At 50.9% G+C, this 12735-nt stretch overlaps 1 non-coding gene across 1 annotated transcript; it reads right to left on the reverse strand.

The window, feature by feature from the left end:
• Positions 1–8429: 8429 nt before the first annotated feature.
• Positions 8430–8525, reverse strand: trnai-uau (transfer RNA isoleucine (anticodon UAU)). Its single transcript has 2 exons — positions 8488–8525; positions 8430–8465 (listed from the first exon to the last, which is right to left on the reverse strand). It is a non-coding gene; the product is annotated as a tRNA-Ile (tRNA).
• Between the last annotated feature and the right edge of the window lie 4210 nt (positions 8526–12735).

The raw sequence follows: 12735 nt of genomic DNA on the forward strand, positions 1-12735 counted from the left end.
ATCCTCGCTCCTCCCTCCCAGACTGTTTTTCCGGGGGCCTTGGCCCTGGGGGAGGACCTTTTCCCCGAGGAGCCGGGCGTCCCGGTGTCGGGAGAGGAGCGGGGCCCCGAGCCTCTGCCGCCCGGCGACCCGAACTCGGGGCGTTCCGGGAAGTGGTGTGCCGAGGAAGGTACTGAAGGTGACCCTGGGGGTGGGGTCACTGGAGGTTTGAGGCCAGTTGGCGGTGCCTCTCGGTGGGGGAGGGGTCGGTGACCGAGGGCGACCTCCCGGAGGAGGGTTCTGGATCTGGGACGACGTGGAGTCCGTCTCCAGCGAGATTTTCAAGTCCCAGGTGCCCCCCACCGATCTCCCCCTCATCCCCCTCGAGGAACTCCGGGAATTTGTCGAGGAAACTCGGAGTCGCCGGGATAGAGCCCAACTGGCGCTCGACCGCTGGAGCTCCTTTGAAAGAGTGTACTGGTCGGCCCACGCTGCGCGCCAGGCGCCTGGGCTAGACGTGAACGAGCGAAAGCGACTCAGGAACTTCCTGGGAGCGCTCCTGGTGAGGGCGAGGGACTTCTGTGCCCCTCTCTCGTCCTCCCAGTAAATATGTATATAGTTTTTGTTAACTGTTTACTGGTGGTGGTTGCACTATACTTCCGACATGGAGACAACTATAGCCAGCCTCAACATCAATGGCAGCAGGGAGTCACAGCGCAGATTCCAGACCCCCTCGGTCCTTCGGGATGGGAGGTATGCGGTGTGCTTCCTGCAAGAAACCCACGCTACCCCGGGAGACGAAGCCACCTGGCTCCTGGAGTGGCGGGGGTGGGGGGGGGGGGGGGGGGGGGGGGGGGGTCTACATGAGTCACCTCACCCGCAGATCTGGCGGGGTGGCTATCTTGTTGGCCCTGCATTTTCAGCCGGAGATCTTGGGTCAGGGAGCCAGTGCCAGGCCGTTTGCTTCACCTGACGGTGCGGCTGAGGGGCGCGGTGCTTCACTTGGAGAATGTCTACGCTCCCCTGGCCGGGCCGAGGCAAGCGAGCTTCTTCGAAGTAGTGTCCGCTCACCTTGCTTCCATCGACGAGAACCAGTGCGTCGTCCTCAGGGGAGATTTTAACTGCGTCCTCGAGGACAGGGACCACGGCGGTGCCCGCACGAGTTCGGCGTCGGGGAGGAGGTTGGGGGACTTGGTCAAGTCCTTTGACCTGGTGGACGTCTGGCGGAATCTCCATCTTGACTCCATCGCCTTCACCTTCGTGAGGCCTGGGGTCGGAGCGTCCAGAATCGACCGCCTGTACGTTTCGCAGGCGTACGCCTCCTGTTTTCCGAAGGCCTCCACACGGCAGGTGTCGTGCACAGACCATCACCTGGTGTGGGCGGAACTCCTTCCATTCGGCGCCAGGTTGGGCTCCGCGTACTGGCACTTTAACAACCTGCTGCTGGAGGACGAGCGGTTCCGGGACTCGTTTCGTCGTTTCTAGGCCGGCTGGAGAAGGAAGCGGGGAAGCTTCCCCTCCCTGAGGCTATGGTGGGACGTGGGCAAGGCTCACGTCTGCGTCTTCTGTCAGGAGTACGCGAGGGGGTCGACAAAGAGGCGGAAATCCAGGATCGGGGAGTTGGAGAGGGAGATGCTCCACCTGGAGTCACGTCTCGGTCAGCCCGACGCGGACCCGGCCCTGCGCGGGGAGTACGAAGAGAAGAAGGCCGCGCTCCGGGAGCTGCAGCTCGTCGGGGCTCGGGGCGCGTACGTGAGGTCGCGGCTCCAGCTCCTCCAGGACCTGGACCGCGGCTCCCCCTTTTCTACTCGCTGGAAAAAAGGCGTGGCACCCGTCAGCAGCTCCTTGTGCTGCTGGCCGACGACGGGTCCCTCGTCTCGGATCCGGAGGGTATTCAGGGCCCACGTCCGATCCTATTACACGGCCCTGTTCTCTCCGGATCCGTCCAGCGAGGATGCTCGCAGAGTTCAGTGGGAGGACCTGCCGCAGCTCAGCCCGGAGGACGCCGGAAGGCTCGACGCTCCCATCACCTTTGAGGAGCTGACCGGCGCCCTCGACCGGCTCTCGAGGGGCAAATCCCCGGGGCTGGACGGGCTGACTGTGGAGTTCTTCAGGGCGTTCTGGGATGTCCTGGGGAACGACTACGCACAGGTCCTGGGGGAGTGTCTAAATGCCGGAGAGCTGCCCCTTTCTTGGCGCAGGGCGGTCATCGTCCTGATGCCAAAGAAGGGGGGCCTTCGTTCTTTGAAGAACTGGCGTCCGGTCTCCCTCCTCAGCACGGACTACAAAATCTTCGCCAGGGTGTTGTCTTCTCGCCTGGCTTCCGTGCTGGCCCACATGATTCACCCAGACCAGTCCTACACGATCCCGGGCCGGAGGATACACGACAATATCCACCTGGTCCGGGACCTGATCCATTTCTGTCGACGGGCTGGTCTGCCGAGCGCCTTCCTGTCTCTGGACCAGGAGAAGGCGTTCGACAGGGTCGATCACGAGTACCTGCTCAGGACTCTGCGGGCATTCAGGTTCAGGACGCAGTTCATCGCCCGGATCCGACTTTTGTACGCCGCCGCAGAGTGTCTGGTTAAAGTTAACGGGTCCCTGACGGCGCCCCTTCACTTCGGGAGAGGAGTGCGTCAGGGCTGCCCCCTGTCCGGCCAACTGTATTCTCTGTGCGTGGAGCCTTTCCTGCGCCTCTTGCGGAGGAGGTTGTCGGGGCTGGTTCTGCGCGGCGCAGGCACGGGGGTGGTCCTTTCGGCCTACACCAACGACGTGCTCCTCACTTTCACCGACCCGTCTGACCTGAGGAGGATGCACGAGTACCAGGCCGTGTACTCGGCAGCGTCTTCCGCCAGGATCAACTGGGCCAAATGTTCCGGGCTACTGGTGGGTCCGTGGCGGGTGGACTCTCTGCCGGAGGAGTTTCGGGGGTTCAGCTGGAGTACCACCCATCTCCTCTACCTGGGGGTCTACCTCAGCCCGACCGAGGAATCCTGGCCGGCCAACTGGCAGGAGTTGGAGGCCAAAGTCTGGGCTCGCCTAGGCCGCTGGACAGGACTGCTCCGAGTCCTATCTTACAGGAGCCGAGTGCTGGTCATAAACCAGCTGGTGGCCGCCATGCTGTGGTACCGGCTGGTCAATTTGGTCCCTCCTCCTCGCTTTGTCGCTGACATCCAGAGAACGTTGGTCGACTTCTTCTGGGACAAAAAGATGCACTGGGTCGCTCCGCAGGTGCTGAGTCTCCCTATTGAGGAGGGCGGTCAGTCGCTGGTGTGCGTCCGCACCCAGGTCGCGACCTTCCGCCTTCAGACCTTGCAGCGATACCTTTACGTCGAGCCTCCTTCTAGGTGGTGCGCCCTGGCGACGTATTTTTTCCGCCAGGTGCGTAACCTCAACTACGACACGCAGCTCCTGTTCGTCGACCGTGACGGTTTGGAAGTCGCCCTCAAGATGCTGCCTGTCTTTTACCAGGACCTGATCACTGTCTGGAACATGGTCGAATCGCGTCGCGCCTACCCTCCAGCAGGAGTAGCGGCTGTCGTCAGGGAGCCGTTGCTCAGGAATCCGCACCTCCGTGCTCGCGGGTTCGAGTGGCTGTCGGAGGGGAGGGCCATGGCGGCGAGGGTGACCAGGGTCGGGGACGTGCTGGGTGCCGGGGGCCTGGGCTGGACGTTGCTGCAAGACATAGCGAGCAGGGCAGCAGTAGATGTCCAGTACATGGCCACCGCCATCCAACCCCTTAAAACGGCAGTGCTCGGACCTGCCTTAGTGCACCAGTTGGAGGACGCTCAGGTGTGCGGTGGGATCCCGTCCGCGTTCACCCCAGCCCGGACGGAATTTCACATTGGCCCCAAGGTCCCGTACTTCCTGCGGGAGCCTGTGCCCCACAACCTGAGCCACCTCCAAAATTTTAATTTTGTCCCATTCAAGGACGTTAAAAGGCGTGCCCTGTATCGACTGCTGCTGCACACCGTCCACCTCTTCTCCATCATCCACCACCCAGACACGCCCTGGCGTGCCCATTTGCCACCGGGCGGTGGGGATCCCCAGTGGAGGGCCCTCTACGCAGGAGTCCTCCCCCTTTCTCTCGGGGATCTGGGGTGGAGGGTGCTGCATGCAGCAGTCCCCTGCAACCGCAGATTGCGGTGGTTCACGGACTCCCAGCCCAACTGCTTGTTCTGTGGTGCTGTGGAGTCCGTGGACCATGTGTATATTGGGTGTGGGTGTTTGCACTCCCTTTTTGATTTCCTCAAAAACCTTCTCCTCTGCTTTTGGTTGCACTTCAGTCCCACGCTCCTGATCTTCGGGCACCCGGTGCGGAGGAGGGAGAGCAGGTCTGAAGACCTCCTCATGGGTCTGCTCCTGGGCCTGGCCAAACTGGCCATAAACAGGTCCAGGCAGCGGGCCGTGGAGGGGGTCGTTAGGGCCGACTGGCTGCCTCTCTTCTGTGGTTACGTTCGAGCCCGGGTGTCCTTGGAGAGGGAGCACACGGTGTCCACCAACACCCTGGAGTTGTTCAGGGAGAGGTGGATGCCGCAGGGAGTGGAGTGCATCATTTCCCCCTCCAACTCTATTTTGATTTGGTCCTGCCCTCCCCTTCACTGTTTGATCACATAGCATTGCCCTTTGATGTGAAGGGCACTGCTTGTCACTGGCCACTCAGGTGTTTTCCTATTTTCCTGGTGGTGGAAATTAAGTAAAGATTTGTACACTTTGTTTCTCTCACTGCGTCTCACACCTGCACACACACACACACACACTATGGCTGCTGGGGAAAAAATAAGCACTACCGCAGTTAGGCAGTAGTGTGGGGGAGAGAAAAAGAAGAAAAAAAAAGGAAACAGAAAGGGTGTATCGATGTGAAGGGCACTGCTTGTCACTGGCCATAAAAGAGAAAAAAAAATAACCAACCAGATGAGAAGGTTTCATAAGCATCCATCATCAACAATGGTCAATCCCAACACATCAATAAAAACAAAAGGAAAACATTCACAATTATCTCAGCCAAAAATTTCAAGCGAATGCTCCGCCTCAGCCCCAACAATATATGTGTCAGTCTTCTGCCAATTTCATCAATGACCTGTGAGACCTAAAGAGTGGAGCTGGAAAAAGCACATCAAGCAGCAGCAGAGGAGAAGGGGAGCCGACATTTCAGGTCAGAACCCATAGTCAAGCGCAGTTTTTACTATGTGCTATTAGAGTAGTCCTGCTGTAATACAGATAATCAGAACTAACTGCACCCCCGGTCAAGCTGCTGCAGTGCAACGACAACACTGACATCTATTCAACCATGTGAAAGTTCAAGCACATATGCCCACTCCACAAAATGCAGGTCAAGTTCACCCCAACTGATTATTTAACCATCAGCCCCACTTACAATCATCAGTAAAGTAATGAAAGGTGTCACTGACAATACAATCAAAATATGTTTGTGAATAAGCCTTTCGCTGAATCTAGATTTCTTTTTCCCCACCAGAAACACAAGGCTCTCAGCCTCATAACAGTCTTGGTCCAAAAATGGACAATAAAACTGAACTCCAGAGATGGAGTGAGTGTGACCAGCCTCAACATCTAAGCAGCATTTCATCAAATATTTCAACAAGGAGACCTCTAAAGCTGGGTAGGTGGGGATTAGGTGGTAATCTATCCCAAAAGAAGCTGGTTGTGATTATTAAAAGCCAATCTTCTCAAGTCCAGGACTTTACTACAGCCAGTGTCCTAAATCCAACTGCTTTCAATCGACTCGTCAATTATCATCTCGCCATCTATAGTCAATATGGGGAAGGTTTACTGATGCTCGCACAGTCTTCATGTCAATTTTCAATTCCTCACGTAATGAATATCTCCAGCAAGAAAAATATCTATTCACCTCCCCTTGATGTTCATTGGCATTGACAGCATGGAATTCATCTTCATTGATATCCTGAAGATCATTATTAACCAGAAGCCATCTACAAGATGCACTGCAACAAATCCCAAGGCAGCTTTGTCAACACCTCCCAATTTACGACCTCTATTACCCAGAAGATCAAGAGCAGCAGACATGGGAACAGCAGCAGATTCAATTTCTCTTTCAAGTCACATAGTATCCTGACTTAGAAATATATTGCTGTGTCTTCATCATCGTTGGGTCACTTCCTTCCTCAAAAACTCTCTGGTTGTGCCGACACCACAGTGACTGCAACAATTCAAGAAGGTGACTCATTACCACCTTCTCAAGGGCAACTAGGTATAGATAGAAATGCTGACCTTGACATTGATGCCTCCATCCCATGAAATGTACAAATAACAATCGGAAAAAGAAATGGTAAAGTATCCCCATCAACAACGTTTCCTTAAGATGTGCAGACCCATAGCCATCCAGCAATCAGTAACACCCACATAGAGCAACAAAAAGGCCATGCACAACCCCAATCTTCCGGGAAGATTCATGTGAACATTGCCACACAGCAATCTTGAATATTCCACACTATGCAACCAGTAAACCATGCACAACAAAGAAAAGTTTGATTGAACATTGCTTACAAGTTCTGGGAAGAGAACAGTTAAAGACATAAACCACTTAGACAGGAGCAAATTCAGAACTCTGGAGAGTGAAGCAGGAAGCAATCAGAACCTGAGAGTCCAGGTGAGTGAGCAAATCAGAGATGTCAAATCCAGCACAAAGGCTGAATCCAGATTTCTTTTTCCCCACCAGAAACACAAGGCTCTCAGCCTCATTACAGTCTTGAAATTTGACGGACTGAAAAGGGGTACCTGAACTCTAAGATACTCAAGTGAGGGACGATCTGAAATAGGAGGTTGGGGGAAGAAATGATGGGAGATGTAAAAGACTGCAATGTTAGAAGAATAGGAGCTTTAAAAGGATGATGAGGAGGATGCGATGAGATCTGAGAGGTATAGAGAAACATAATGTAAAGATTCAAGAAGCAGACAGAACTGGGAGTCAAAGGAAAGAAAAGTCCGTAATTTATGTGGCACCTTTCATGACCATCATATATCTCAAACTGTCTTTCAGCTAATGAAGGTACTTTCCAGCAACTTTTTAAGTAATTGTGGTAATGTAGGAAACATGGCAACCATTTTTAACACAGAGCAAAGTGATAATCAGCAGATAGTCTACTAATGTGACATTGATTCAGGGATAAATATTAGGCGTGATACCTAGCTCTTCTTCAAAATCATGTCCTGGGATTTTTTACATAAACCTGAGAGTGCAGCCTTCTGTTTAACATCTTGGTCAAAAGATAACACATTCAAAAACACAGCACACCCTCTTTAATGCACTGAAATCTCAACTTGACCTTAGTGCTCAAGGCCTGGAACTAGTATTTTCAGACTCAGGGCTAATAGTGCTACCAGTAGAGCTGTAGATGATAGAAGAGCCAATGTTTGCATGTCATGTGAAGTAGCAAAAGTTTGTGATAAATATAATCTGTCTAGATTGTATCAAAGCCTCGCACAATTATAATGATAAATTCCTGTTGTAAGGTCACATTTCACAGTACAATTGTCCTGGGACATTATAGCATTCATGAATTAAGCCGTTACTAACACCATATGAACAATTTTCTTTATTTATGCAGCCATTACATTAATCAAAACATTAAGGAAATTAATTACCATTGCTCCTCCCCCTCCACCTTCCCTAAAATTACAATCACAAATTTCCTGAACCAAAGCTACATTGATTGCTGCTGTTATTCCGACTGAATAGTAATGTTGTTTATGGGCACTTGGTTTACACCTGGCCTGGACCAGTGTCCTTTGAGCATGATGATCAGTTCTAAACTTAACAGCTTATTACTAGACTTCAAATTTTAAAAATGCAGCTATGATATTTTCATGATTATGTTCCTGATCTAGCAAGCTAGAGCCTGGAATAAAAATCCAGAAAACATGAGTCCCGATCATCTCACCATAACAGCAGCATTCAATTTGAAATAAGACTAGATTAGATTAGACTTACAGTGTGGAAACAGGCCCTTCGGCCCAACAAGTCCACACCGACCCGCCGAAGCGCAACCCACCCATACCCCTACATTTACCCCTTACCTAACACTACGGGCAATTTAGCTTGGCCAATTCACCTGACCCGCACATCTTTGGACTGTGGGAGGAAACCGGAGCACCCGGAGGAAACCCACGCAGACACGGGGAGAACGTGCAAACTCCACACAGTCAGTCGCCTGAGTCGGGAATTGAACCCATGTCTACAGGCGCTGTGAGGCAGCAGTGCTAACCACTGTGCCACCGTGCCGCCCACGAACAAGGTCACCTGCTCTTGTTTCTCCCCAGATATTTCTTCACGTTTTAATCGCTATCGGGGCATGTTGCTTGATCACCGAAACATTCCTCAGGGAAGATGGTTTCTCAATCCAGAGATACTGGTATTTTCCAACAAACTCGGATATGCTCAATGTTGGTATTTGACTGTGAGAAGATAAAACTGCTCCACGTGAGGCTCGAACTCACAACCTCGGCATTGCGCATGCCGCCATACTGCCATATAAGTACCACACGCTGACCAATTGCGCCACTGGAGCTGCAAGAATAAAAATTAGAATTGATGAACTGGTACCAGTAAATGTGACCGTGGTGTTGTCATGAAGCTCTTGGACTGTATTGGGAACAATCAACTGGACCCCCCCCCCCCAAATAATTTTTACTGGAAAGGCTGCTGGGAGAGGCTGAGTACTTACAGGCAAGTGAACTAATCAAATTTCTGACTCTCTAGTTCTTCAAACAGTATTCAAAAGACCGTCAAGGCACACAGAATGGAATTGAGGAGAACTCTCACAGCAGCAATATGGAAGTTAGGAATGTTTATTACAATGAGCCAAGAGAAGATATCAAAGTTTATTACTATGTCCTTTACATCTTAATCTGTCACAACTAGGTAGTTGAGGATGCTGTCTGCAACAGGAGGTTCTTGGGACACCCTAAATGAAAAGCAGTATCCTATAAAATGTACATTAAAAATTCACTTGACATTCATTTAGCTACATAAAGCATCAGGCAGCTGTTGCAAGATTGATTTCTGCATGATTGGATAGAACACCAACAGGACAACTTATATCAACAGAACAAACATGGCGAGATGTGGAGCAGCTGCACCAAGTACCTTCCCTTGTGTGAAGCTAATAATCCTGCATTGCATTAGTTACACTTAGTTTGCATTCTAGCCATATTTTGGCAGCTATCAGAAGGAACAAGCTAAACTAGCATTCTGAAACACATCAGGGTGACAATGTGAGAATCTGTGTGCACATGACTGCATCAAGAGTTTCAGTACTACAACTCAGCAAATGTGATGGAACAGCACAAGTTCTGCTTAATATTTCAGCAAGGCTAAATATTTTATACAATAGTCATGTTAGTGCCATTTTTCTTCAGATGGAAAACTATTTTTAATGTAGAAGTTACACATTTATGAGCATAAATCAGTAAAAGCACGCTCCCTTGAATATTGAGATCAGTCAGATAAAATTTCATCAGGACAATGAGGACTGGCATTAAAAAGATGGAACTTCTGATTCCGCACCCCCCCCCCCCCCCCCCCCCTCCTTACTGCTGCTCTGTGATAATTAGGAATCTGGGAAATTTCAGGATAGGTAAGCAAGATCAATGGGCAGCATAGTGAAACGTATTTCAGATTGTTGATTGTAATAGTACAGGAAATACTTGGTCAGTGTTATTTCATTATTACCTACCCTTGATCTCTTCATTTCTAACTACTGTCGTGACATCGAGCGCCTCAACTTGTCCATCCCTCTCACCCACTCCAACCTCCCACCCTCACAATGTGCAGCCCTCCATTCCCTCCGCTCCAACTCCAATCTCACCATCAAACTTGCAGACAAGGGGGGTGCGCAGTGGTAGATTGGCACATCGACCTCTACATCGATGAAGCCAGGCGCTAATTCGCAGACACCTCCTCCTACTGTCCGCTCGACCACGACCTCACCTTCCATCACTAAACCATCATCTCACAGACCATCACAACCACATCACCTCTGAGGATCTCCCATCCACAGCCTCCAACCTCATTGTCCATGAACCCCGCACTGCCCGATTCTACATCCTACTGCCCCAGTCGACCCATTGTCTCAGCTTGCGCCTGTCCCACTGAACTCATCTCTGCATACCTTGACACCGTCCTGTCCCCCTTAGTCCAGGAACTCCCCATTTATGTTCGGGACACCACCCACACCCTTCACCTCCTCCAAGATTTTCGTTTCCCCGGCCCAGCGCCTTATATTCACCATGGACATCCAGTCCCTGTACACATCTGTCTGCCATGATGAAGGCCTCCAAGCCCTCCATTTCTTCCTCTCACGCCATCCCAACTAGTACCCTTCCACCGACACCCTTATCCGCCTGGCTGAACTGGTCATCACCCTCAACAACGTCTCCTTCCAATCCTCCCACTTCCTCCAAACCAAAGGGGTAGGCATGGGCACCCGCATGGGCCCCAGCTATGCCTGCCACTTTGTCAGGTATATGGAACAGTCCATCTTCCGCAGTCACACCGGCACCACACACCACCCCCCTCCCCACCTGTTCCTCCACTAATTGATGACTGTATCAGTGCTATCACGTGCTCCCATGAGGAGGTTGAACAGCTCATCAACTTCACTAACACCTTTCACCCTGATCTAAAATTCACCTGGACCATCTCAGACACCTCCCTCCCCTTCCTGGACCTCTCCATCTTCATCTCCAGTGAATAACTAACTACTAGCTCACTGACTCCCACAGCTACCCCTCCCCCCACCCTATCTACTGTAAAAGCGCCATCCCTTATTTCCAATTCCTCCACCGCATCTTTTCCCAGAATGACCAATTCTACCTTAGAAAATCCCAGATAACCTCCTTCTTCCGAGATCACAATTTCCCTTCCCACATGGTCAATGATGTCTTCCAACGCATCTCCTCCACTTCCCGCAACTCTGCCCTTGAACCTCACCCCCCCCCCAATGCAACAAGGACAAACCCCGCCCCCCGCCCCGGTCCTCCCCTTTTAACCTACCAACCTCATATACATCACATCATCCTCTGCCACTTCCCCCACTTACAAATGGACACCACCACCAGATATATTTTTCCCTCCCCACTCCTATCAGCATTCCGGAGAGACCATTCCCTCCGCAACTCCCTCGTCAGATTCACAGCCCCCACCAACCCACACCCACTCCCGGCACCTTCCCCTGCAACTGCAAGAAGTGCAAATCCTGCGCCCACATCACTCCCCTCACTTCCGTCCAAGGCCCTCAAGGATCCTTCCACATCTGACAGAAATTTATCTGTACCTCCATCAATGTCATCTACTGTATCCATTGCACCCGATATGGTCTCCTTTACATTGGGGAAACAAGACACCTACTTGCAGATCATTTCAGAGAACATTTCTGGGACACCTGGACCAACCGACCCCACTGACCCATGGCTGAACACTTCAACTCCCCCTCCCAATCCGCCAAGGTCATGCAGGACCTGGGCCTCCTCCATCACCAAACCCTTACCACTGACACTTCGAGGAAGGACACCTCATATTCCACCTTGGGACCCAAAACTTTATTTCCTTATGTCTCCTCCCCCAACATTATCCCATTCCTAAACCTCTAACTCGGGACCCCACCCTCCTGACCTGTCCATCACCCTTCCCATCACCTATCACCTTCTCCCTCACCTTCATCACATTCTCAGGTATGTTTCCCCCAACCCCACACCCCTCCCATTTATCGCTCAGCCCTTCTGCCCACAAGCCTCATTCCTGATGAAGATCTTATGTCCGAAACATTGAATCTCCTGCTCCACGGATACTGCCTGACCTGCTGTGCTTTTCCAGCACCACGCTCTCGATTCTGATCTCCCGCATCTGCAGTCCTCACTTCCTCCTCAACGTTATTTCAAGCTTGTACAATACCTTATCTGAAGAGTCTCTGCAATCCATACATTACTGATTGTGATGACTACCTGTTGCGCAGTTATGTGCAACTCTTGTTCTCATTCCAGAGGATTATAATGATGAGCAGATTAACTAGAAGATAGTAGTGCTGTTTTCCTCCAGTGATCTACTTACCAGCTTGATTCTATGATTCTGCACAGCAGTATAGAAATTATAGAATGCAAAATTATTTTGTCTTGACTGTCTTTTAGCCAATACTCAACCTGTTGTCCATTAGGTAGATGTGAAAGTACATGAAAAGAGAGAAACTTGAGATTAGATACACTGTTGGAATGGGGAAAAGCAAGTCTGAGAGGCTGACAGGAGGAGAAATCAAAAACTGTAAATGAAAGAATTAATGGGAAAATGTAAAGGGAAATCAGGAGTTCTAATAATCTGAGGTTTTGTATCTGGTAAAGAAAGAGGAAATTCGAAAGTTGGAGATCAAGGAGACTGCATGAGCTGAATCTGACTGATCAGCAAGGTTAGATCTCATGGAATACAGGGAGAACTATCTATGTGGATACAGAACTGGCTCAAAGGTAGAAGACAGATGGTGGTGGGTTGTTTTTCAGACTGGAGGCCTGTGTTCAGTGGAGTGCCACAAGGACCTGTGCGGGGTCCTCTACTTTTTGTCATTTACATAAATGATTTGGATGCAAGCATAAGAGGTACAGTTAGTAAGTTTGCAGATGACATCAAAATTGGAAGTGTACTGGACAGTGAAGAGGGTTTACCTCAGATTACAACAGGATCTTGATCAGATGGGCCAATGGGCTGGGAAGTGGCAGATGGAGTTTAATTCA

The sequence above is a fragment of the Hemiscyllium ocellatum genome, chromosome 24, assembly GCF_020745735.1.
Source record: "Hemiscyllium ocellatum isolate sHemOce1 chromosome 24, sHemOce1.pat.X.cur, whole genome shotgun sequence".
Classification (NCBI taxonomy): domain Eukaryota; kingdom Metazoa; phylum Chordata; class Chondrichthyes; order Orectolobiformes; family Hemiscylliidae; genus Hemiscyllium; species Hemiscyllium ocellatum.